The following is a 10,185-nucleotide window of genomic DNA, read 5'->3' on the forward strand; positions in this document are numbered from 1 at the left end:
GAATTTCCAATTTGATTGATGTCCAATTTGTTGAGTTAGGACTATACTTACAATGTTAATTCCATTTTAGATAACCAAGTTCCTAACCCTATGCAATTTGGGTGCACACATCTCTAGACATCATCAAATTTTGGCACCATTGCCTAGGAGTTCACTTTAAGTGCAATGAGTGCTACTATTTTGGTTGTTGTAAATATGTGAATATTGTAAATATTTGATTTTTTGGTTTGCTACTTGGCTCTAATTGTAGATACCATTTCCCTCTTCAGTTAATTTTAGTAGTCTTTGATTGTTAAGTTGGTTCTTGTTTACTTGCCTATTTTTTGTTTTGCCTTTCATAATTGCATGGTTTTATTGCCTCCTCAGTTGAATGACACGGTCACTTCCAGACCCGAGCTTGGCCACTTTTGATCCGAAAATCAAAAGAACTTTAACTCATATAAGGCAAGCTCGGCGCCGGCTAGCTTTTGTGAATAGTGAATCGGGTTCCCTAGAGGAGCACTCCAATTCACTATCACCAACCATCTGTGACCATCATTCTCCAATCAACGAGGAGACTCTATATTTATCTGCGGGGAGTACTGAATTCTCTTTGAGTGACTCAGGTGACACCGTCATGGCAGACCCACCTCGAAGAATCACCTTGAAGGAGGCCGGAGCTCCTGATCTTGATTTGCAACCGCTTCAAATTTTGTATCCGGCCTTAGATCCAAATTTTGAGCTCAAGTCTGGCACGATAAACTTGCTCCCCAAATACAATGGACTACCTAGGGAAGATCCCTTGAAGCATCTAAAGGATTTCCAAGTTGCATGTGCAACTGCGAGAAGACATGGGGCCAATGAAGCCGCAGTGTTGGTCTTCGTTTTCCCTTTCTCTTTGGAGGAAAAAGCGAAGGAGTGATTTTATACTCAAACGGGTAAAGTTAGATCCAACTGGGACTTGTTGCATAAAGAGTTTTGGAAAAGTTCTACCCTCCCCAGAAAATAGACAAGTTGCGAAGAGAGATCTCTTGCATTGTGCAACGGGATGGGGAGACTTTATTTGAGTATTGGGAGAGATTTAAGAAGTTGCTGGAGGCTTGCCCTCACCATCGGATTGATGAGTTGGTTCTTATCAGTTATTTCTGTCAAGGAATGCACCACCAAGACAAGCTTCTCCTAGATGCCGCGAGTGGAGGTTCATTGACCAAAAACAAGACCACTGCAGAAGCATAGGAAGTTATCTCAGATTTGGCAGACTCGACTCAACACTCAAGGGCAAGGAGTTCACAACCAAAAGCTTTGAATGAATTTTCTCCCTCTGGAGATGCTACTTTGACCAAGACCCTCGGGAAAATGACAATCTTGTTGCGACAACTCACCCAAGGGCAACAAATTCCTCAAGCTTTGATAAGTGCTCCACCTCAACCTCCAAGGATCGAAGAACCACCAAGGATATGTGGTGTTTGTGCTTGTAATACTCATTACACCAATGAGTGTCCTCAGCTCCAAGAGGACACTACATTGGCGGTAGCTAACTCTTATCCACAAAGACCAAATTACAACCAAGGATCCTACAAACATGGAGGCAATCAAAACCAAAGGTGGAACCAAGCTCCTCAAACTCAACCCAACCAAAATTCTCAAGTCTACTACCATCAACATCCCCAAGGTCAACCACAATACCAACAACCATACCAACAACCCCCACAATCTCAACCTCAAGGGAAGTACATACACCCACATAGTAGGCCTATCCCTTCTCAAGTTAACCAAGCCCTTCCCTCTAATCAATCTCACATGAATGACACAATTCACACCTTCATGCAAGAACAACGAGAGTTCCATAAGAAACAAGAGGCATATATGGCTACAATAGCTGAAGCCCTTTCCCGTTTAACTCTTCCTTATCAAACCCCACAAAACACCCAACAAACTTCAACTTTGAGTAGTTTGCCCTCCCAACCTCAACCCAACCCTAAGGGTAGCATCAATGCCATTACCCTTAGAAGCGGTATTAAACTGGACAAGAATGTTGCTATACATACAAAGTTGAGTGAGGAGACAAACAATGAAGAGGTGGGTGATGAAGTGGAGGTGATGAGGAATGAAGGTGAAAGTGTTGATAAAAGAGAGGAAGAACCACCCAAGGTCAAGGAGCCAAAGAGAAAGACTTTGCTTGAAGAGCCTTTGCCCATTCCATTCCCAACTTTAGCCAAGAAGGCCAAGAAACAAGAAGAGCTTGACCCCACTATAGTGGAAATTTTTAAAAAGGTTGAAGTCACCGTCTCCCTCTTCCAAGCCATTCAACAAGTGCCAAGATATGCCAAGTTCCTTAAAGATGTTTGCACTCACAAAGATTAGCTTGGCAACCTCAACACAAAGCCGGTAGATAATTCTATCTCTTTTTTACTTCCTGAAAAATGCAATGATCCCAGCCCATGTTTGGTCACTTGCTTGATTGATGGAATGAAATTCATGGACTTTATGTGTGATCTGAGGGCGTGCGTGAGCATTATGCCACTCCCCATTTATGAAAGATTGAATTTGTCACCCCTAAAGAGGTATGGGGCGAGGTTTGTGCTAGCCGATAAAAGTATTATGTCAGTTGCTGAGATTGCCGAAAATGTCCTGGTTAATATTCAAGGATTGCTCTTTCCAGTTGATTTTCACATTTTAGAGACCCCTCCCATTGACTCAAACAAGCCATCATCCATACTCCTTGGAAGGCCATTCTTGAAGACGGCCCGTTTCAAGCTAGATGCACATTTGGGAGTCTACTCTTTTGAGTCGGATGGCAAGTTAGTCAAGTTCACTTTGGAGGAGTCCAACAAATCCGTTCTTGAAGCGTATTCTATTTTTGGGTGCGACATAGTTGAAGAGCAAGTCATTGAGGATGGCAAGGAGCAAAAAAAAGAGGATGTTGCCAAGAAATCAAGTTCAAAGGATCACACTCAACCTAAGAATACCAAGGAGTTGGAGATTTTTCTCCTTGGTGAAGTTTCCAAGTGACCAATGAAGCCATGCAAGTCCAACTTAGGACTCTAAACCAAAGTGCTTGGTGGGAGACACCCCACCATGGTGACATTATTCTAATTCTATATCTTGTTTACCTTTTTGTGATATAATGGTTAGCTTAGGTTTGGTTTGATGAATTTTGAGTTGTATAAGTTGATTTACTTGTGGACTGTAAAATTGTGCTTGTTTGTATGATTTGGGGTTGGTATGTTGATATACTAAGGATAGGAACCTTAGTTTTGACAAGAAAAGAATTTTCTAAAACAGGGCATCTGTGCGTTTGCACCAAGCTGTGCGTGCGCACAAAACTGTGTTTTTTGCCATCTGTGCGGACGTACAAGCCTGTGCGTCCGCACAGGCCTTGATATGCCCTCTGGTCGCAGTGCCAGCACAGCCTGTGCATGCGCGCTGCCTAGTTTTCTTTGACCCGTGTGAGCGCACGGCTACGTGCGTAGCTCACGTTCCCTTTCGTGCTTCATTTGTGCGGCCGCACAAAAGTATGCGCCCACACACCAATTGTAGATCCCTCTGGTGGGACTGAGAGAACGGCTTTTGCGCGTGAACAACCTCCCCCATTTCTAGCTCCTGTGCATGCGCACGGTCCTGTGTGCGCACGCACACATGCTTCTGTCCCCAAGTATGTAAAAAAACAAAAAAAAAGAGAAGAAAAAAAGGAGGAGAGCCTGTCTGTGTGGTCGCACGTCGTTGTGTGTCCGCACGTCCTTATGCAACCTCTCTGGTCGCAGCGATCGCACGCTATGTGCGCTCACAACCTTTCTAAGTTGCGCTCTCTGTGCATCCGCATAGGTCCCTGTGTGTCCGCACAAGACACGTTCTGGGCAATAACAGGACAACCTACCCTGTTGAGAGGTAGCTTTCTTCTTTTCTTTTTCACTGCTCTCTCTCCCTGTTGTCTGCCCAGCCCCGCCGGCCACCGCCGCTACCAGCCTACCGCCAGTGACCTCTCTCTCTCTCTTCCTCTTTCTCTTACTTCTCTTCTCTTTCCTTTCTTTCTTTCTTTACATTCTCTTTTCTCTATTCACCACCGGTGAGTTCTCTCTTCCGGGGCTTCTTTTTCTGGCGAACCCAAATGCCATGATTTTGCAGTGGCTATAAGAAGTGCCATTGTTCCTCCCTAGTTCTTGTTGTTTTCAACCTCTATACCTCAGGTTCTTGTTTTTCCTTTTTTCTTTATGTTCATATTTTTGCAATTGTCTCCATTTCTTTTATGTTGCTTAGATTAAATTAGTTGCTTTCTTTGTTGTTCTTTGATTTGCAAAGTGTTGTTGTTTGATTGTTGGGTTGGTTATGATCAAATTTGAGCTTAATTATGATGAACTTTTACATTGCATACCACATGTTCGATAAAATGCCTCAATGAACATTTTGTTTGATTCATATGACTTGGCCATCATATGTGTCCAATTTATCTCTTGTTAGGCATATTGTATGAATTGTGCAACTTCTATTATGACTTTTGATGGTAATTATATGACATGACCAATGCATTTCTTTGTTTGTCAATGGGGAATTTTGATTGAAAATACATTGTGTTGTATGAGACTCAATTGATATTGTTCATCTTGGAATTTCAAATCAAGTAACCACTTTACAATTGTTCAACTTTTAATGATATCTTGATCAAACATCTTTTGACTTCTAATTAAGAACATTGTATGTGTGATTACCACCTCTTGAGGATGAACAATTGACAATTCCCTTTTTGGTGCTTGCTTGAAGTTGCTTTCATTTATCTGTTTTATATTTGCAACTTGAGCACTAAATGATGAAGCTTTGAGCTGTGAATTGCCTTAAGGGTGTGATTGTCGTGATATCCGGCCGGTGTGTGTATTCCAACCGCGCACATCATTGAAATATATACACTGTGTTTTTGTAAATCACACTATCTATATAAGTTTCTTTTAACCTTGTTAGTGCTTCCTCAATGATTTTACTTTATTGTTGCCCTATGGTCTCAAAATTCTTTTGCTTGTATTTTCAGGATGTGAAAGAAGGGTAAGGCACCAGTTGCTTCGCCGGTTGAATAACCCACCTCTCGCTTTCCTAATGTTTGGGAGGATCGCCAAGGGGATAAACCGGATACCTTGGTTAACCGAAGAGTCGACTCTCAATACGAGGCTATTGAGAAGTGTACAATCTATTGGGAGTGGCCATTGAAAATTCCAAGACAATACAAGGTGACTATTCACAAAAGGATCACCTCGCTTCATTGGGAGTTTCTTGAGCAAAAACCCATTGAAGTCAATGAGACTATGGTGCGGGAATTCTATGCGAACTACCAAGCTTGGGAAGCAAAGTCAATCTTCCTCCACGGAAAGATGTTGGATACATCCAACCAAGCTCTAGAAGCTATTCTGAACATCCCCCACATTCCACTTGAGAAGGATGAATATTTCAAGATAAAAGTGGATGTCTTCAAAGGAAGAGTATCTTTGACTCCCATTCTTGAGAGAATAGGCCGTCCTGGTGCATCTTGGGAGTATAGCAAGGGGAGGAATTATGTTCCCACTAGTATTGCGTACTCTAATTTGAATGCTGAAGCTCGTATATGGTATCAGATTGTGGCGGACTACATCATCCCGAGCACCCACACTACCCATGTGAGATTTAGAACTGCTTTGCTACTTTGGGCTATTATGCAAGGAAAGCATATAGCCATCTTGCCTTTATTGCGCAAATTAATTTGGAAATTAGTTGAGAAGAAGAATATCAGCGTTCTATTTCTGTCGATGGTGATGCGCTTAGCAAACGCAGCGGGGGTAGAGAGGCGACCAATGGACATCATGTTCAGTGTTTCTAGCGGCAACAAGTTCATTCCGAGGGGAGATTTAGAGAGATCAACAAACACAACCCCCTCCAAGAGGAAGACACCCACAACACCACCATCAAGTCTACCAACTCCATCAACTGCTTTACCCTTTCTCCATCCTCTTCCGAAATTATTACAAGACATCTTGCACGATATCCACCACATGGAGCATTTGGAGCAAAAGCATTTCGAGTGGATAGCGGCAAAGCTAGAAGGAAGAGACCCCGGCCCAATTCTTAGAGCTTCATCCGAGCTAGCTGGGGAGGAGCATGATGCAGTTGACCAACCCATTTCTGAGCCCACCAGCTGAAGGTGGCCCTTCTTCATCCTCCCGGATCGTAAGCCTGCACAAAGGACCGTGCACAAATTAAGTGTGGGGGAGGATCGATGACTTCAAGGGGGTAAAAGTTTCTCTTTTAAAGACACTTTTCAATGTTTCTTGTAGTACTTTTTCTTCATTTTGAGTAGCTTTATTTCTATTGCATCTTGTTTGGTTTGTTGTAAATATTTCTTTATCGTTTATGGATATTTAGTAGTTAATATTTGCATGTTACATGATATGATGAATAAGTGGTGAAACACCAAGGAATTTCCATGAAACCTTTTCTAGGGGCATAACATTGATTGAATTGAAGAAAATTTGTGTTTACCAGCTTGCTTGGAGTGTTTTATTTGTAGAACATGGAAAAGAGCTCGAACAATATACCTTGTGAGATTTGAGCTTTAATAGATGGTTGCATTTTTCAACCATAATGTTGTTCTTGTGTGTGATTATACTCCTTTTTTACTGTGATCATTGATTTGCATGATTCTTTATGTCCTGTATTTGTGTTTGGATACATTTAGCATGATTGAGGCCATCTTCGATGATAAACTCACTAACCTATATGGCCAACCCTTGCATTCACCATTATGAACCTCTTTGAGCCTATGAATCCCTTTTTGTTCTGATGATAGCACATTACTCCCCTTAAGCAGAAAACCATTGATGTCCCTGAATTACTCTTTGATTAGCTTAGGTGGATTAGTGTGTAAAGTCTAAGTGTGGGGGAATTTTGGGAAGTATTGGTGATAAAGACATGAACTCATTGTGAAAATTTTGGCAATTAGGTAATGCTCATGCATTTTATTAGTTAAAACATATGCATTCATAGTTCAATTTAAAAAAAAAACTTGTGCATAACAAAGTATAAAATAAAAGAGTAAATAAAGGATGCATATGCCATGTTTGAAAAGAAAATGCATGAGTAAGGTGAGATAGAAAAAGAAAATGGGTAGAAGGGTTGCATTTTTATGTGTATATAGGTGATGTAGGATTAGGTGGACGCTCAAGCTAATCAAAGTACTAATTCTTTAAGTCCACTAGACCATAAATCATCCTACCTAAACCCTAGCCCCATTACATCCCCCTAAATACCTCATGATATTTGTTATTCATGCATTAAATACTAGTTGATTGTTAGATGACTTGCAAATCTTTGAAAGCATGAAAAAGGAGAATTGAGTGGTTAAAACCTAACCACTGAGCGAATTGAGTGGATACACATCCGGTGAGGGGTTCGATCACTCAATTCTATGTTCTTACGCCTCATATTGTATCTTCTCGCAAGTTGTTTAATTGGATAGTTTTGATAACTTCAATTCAATTCTTTGGACATTGATCTTAGTGTATGAACTCTTTGCATTGGCCCTAAAATTTTCTTGTGATGGATTAGAATTTTATAGTTTGTTTCTACCAACTCTCATCGTAGTACATATTAGCGATTAGCCTTAGGATAGTTGCATGCATTTAGGTAGTACATAGCATAAGTTATTTTCCCTTTCATCTATCTCCTTTGCGTGTGTTTAGCATGAGGACATGCTAGTGTTTAAGTGTGGGAGAATTGATGAATCCATATTTGATGATGATTTTTTTGTTAGAATTGAATGGATTTTCATCACATAAACTTGCACTTATTCCCTTGAATAGCATGCTTTTGAACTTTCTTCCTAAATTGTGCTTGATTATGAAAATATGCTCTTTTGTGCCTAATTTAATCTATTTTATTCCATTTGCCTTCCATTCGATGCCTTGATGTTGTTTATGAGTGATTCCAGGTGTATAAGGTAGGAAAGGGTTGGAGAAAATGGAAGAAGAGCATACAAAGTGGAGGAAACAAGAGGAATCAAAGGAGATGAGCTCAGAGACGTGTGCGTGCGCACAGCAACCTGTGTGTACGCACAGCTGCCCAATCAGAGCGCGTGGATCATTTCGAGCGCGTCGCGCGTCCATCCCAGCATCGCCTAGTGTGCGTGCGCACAGCTACTTGTGCGTACGCACAGGAAAGGATTTTTCGCGAAGTGTGCGGACGCACGTGTCTTTGCGTCCACACATGACTTCATTAAAAAAGCACGTGCCTCGTGATTTGGGGGCTTTGGAGGCCCATTTCTGAAGTTTTCTAGCTCATATTGGAGGGGAAAATAAAGACATAATATAGCATATCATTAGGATAGTTTAGGAGTAGTATAAGAAGTTTTTAGTTTAGTTTTCTCTAAGTTTTTCATCATCTCTATTAGGGTTTATACTAGGGTTTTACATTCAAGTGCCATTTCCATTTTGGATCTTGGATTTTGCTAGCTTTCATTGTAAGTATTCTCTTGTTAGTACTCTTTATAGTTACATTGTCATTACTCTTTCTTCTAATTCAAGTTATAGTTCAATTTTACTTCTCTCTTGCAATTTTAATTTCTTATTGATGAATTTGATGTTTGATGTTTGTTTCATGCTTTCTTATGTTATTCTTGTTGATTGAGATCAATTGTTACTTTTAGTTTCAAGCATTTTCTCATTTTCTCCATGTTTAAGCTTTTTCCCACCAAGTGTTTGACAAAATGTCAAACATGATTTTAGGCTAAATTTTTTGCTCTTGACTTGGGTAAAGTGAGCAATTGAGTTTCTAGTGTTGGAATGTCCAACATTTAGTTTCAATTCTTGGATTGTTAATTATTCTTGTTCCCACTAACGCTAAGTTGTTGCTAAGGCAATTAGCAAGCAATTTAGGATTTGTGGGATAAGGACACTTATGCTCATTTAACTTACTTTCCGATGTGAGAGTTGATCAAGTGAGACTAATCCATCATAATTGTCATAGTTGTGGTTCCAACAAGGAAAGAACCCTTAGCTCACTCCAAGCCAAGACTCTTTTTATGCTTTCAATCTTTCATACCTTTATATGTTGATCTCTTTTATACTTTACTTGTTTATATTGCATAGTCGGTTCTTTAATTTCTTCATTAGTTTAATCATTACAATTTTGTATGTTCTTTTATTGCTTTATATGTTTATTTCTTCATTCACAACCCCTTGATCACTACAACCAAAATTGCACACTCATAGTTCTAAAGTGCTCTTTTATACTTTACTTGTTTATATTGCATAGTCGGTTCTTTAATTTCTTCATTAGTTTAATCATTACAATTTTGTATGTTCTTTTATTGCTTTATATGTTTATTTCTTCATTCACAACTCCTTGATCACTACAACCAAAATTGCACACTCATAGTTCTAAAGTGCTCCTAGGGAGACGACTCAGGAGTCTAATACTCTCGGTTTTTAATTGGTTTAGCTTGTGACATATCTTGTGAATTTCCAATTTGATTGATGTCCAATTTGTTGAGTTAGGACTATACTTACAACGTTAATTCTATTTTCGATAACCAAGTTCCTAGCCCAATGCAATTTGGGTTCACACATCTCTAGACATCTCATCATTGGGCCTTGGGCCCAATATAAGTCCGATTCAATCGATTTGGTCCGTTGGCCCAATTTTGGACCAAAACCTTTAAAATTAATATCAAAATTTGTATTTTTAATATTTCTACTTTTCTAAACGATAAAATTTAATTTTCTAATTTTTTGAATAATAATTAATTTATTGGCTAATTATGTTTTAATTTCGCAGGGTTTACACAGTCACTCTAGAGGACATGCTCGTCACATCTGTAGTGCATCAAGCATAACGATTAACAGGGGGTCGCTGGGCCATACCTACAGTGGGCACCACTTAAATCACAAGGTTGGGAGAAGGTCCTAAGCCGAAAATAAGTTATTCTACACTTAAATTAATATCATCTTACACTAAAACCATTCTAGCCTAAACCACAAAAGAACCTACGGCACTCCCCATCTAACAATGCCAATTCCAGAACAAAGAGACAATGTCAGGGAGAAATTAGAACAGTAATGGCACATAAATAAAAGAAGAAGATGTAAAACTAGGTCACTTACTAGTAAAAGCAAATGGAGAAAGTAGCATATGGAAGAGCGACGACACTGTAGGAGCAGAATGAAATCTACAATAATGAAGAAGGTGAAGGAA

This window comes from Arachis ipaensis, chromosome B10 (genome assembly GCF_000816755.2).
Source record: "Arachis ipaensis cultivar K30076 chromosome B10, Araip1.1, whole genome shotgun sequence".
NCBI classification, from domain to species: Eukaryota; Viridiplantae; Streptophyta; class Magnoliopsida; order Fabales; family Fabaceae; genus Arachis; species Arachis ipaensis.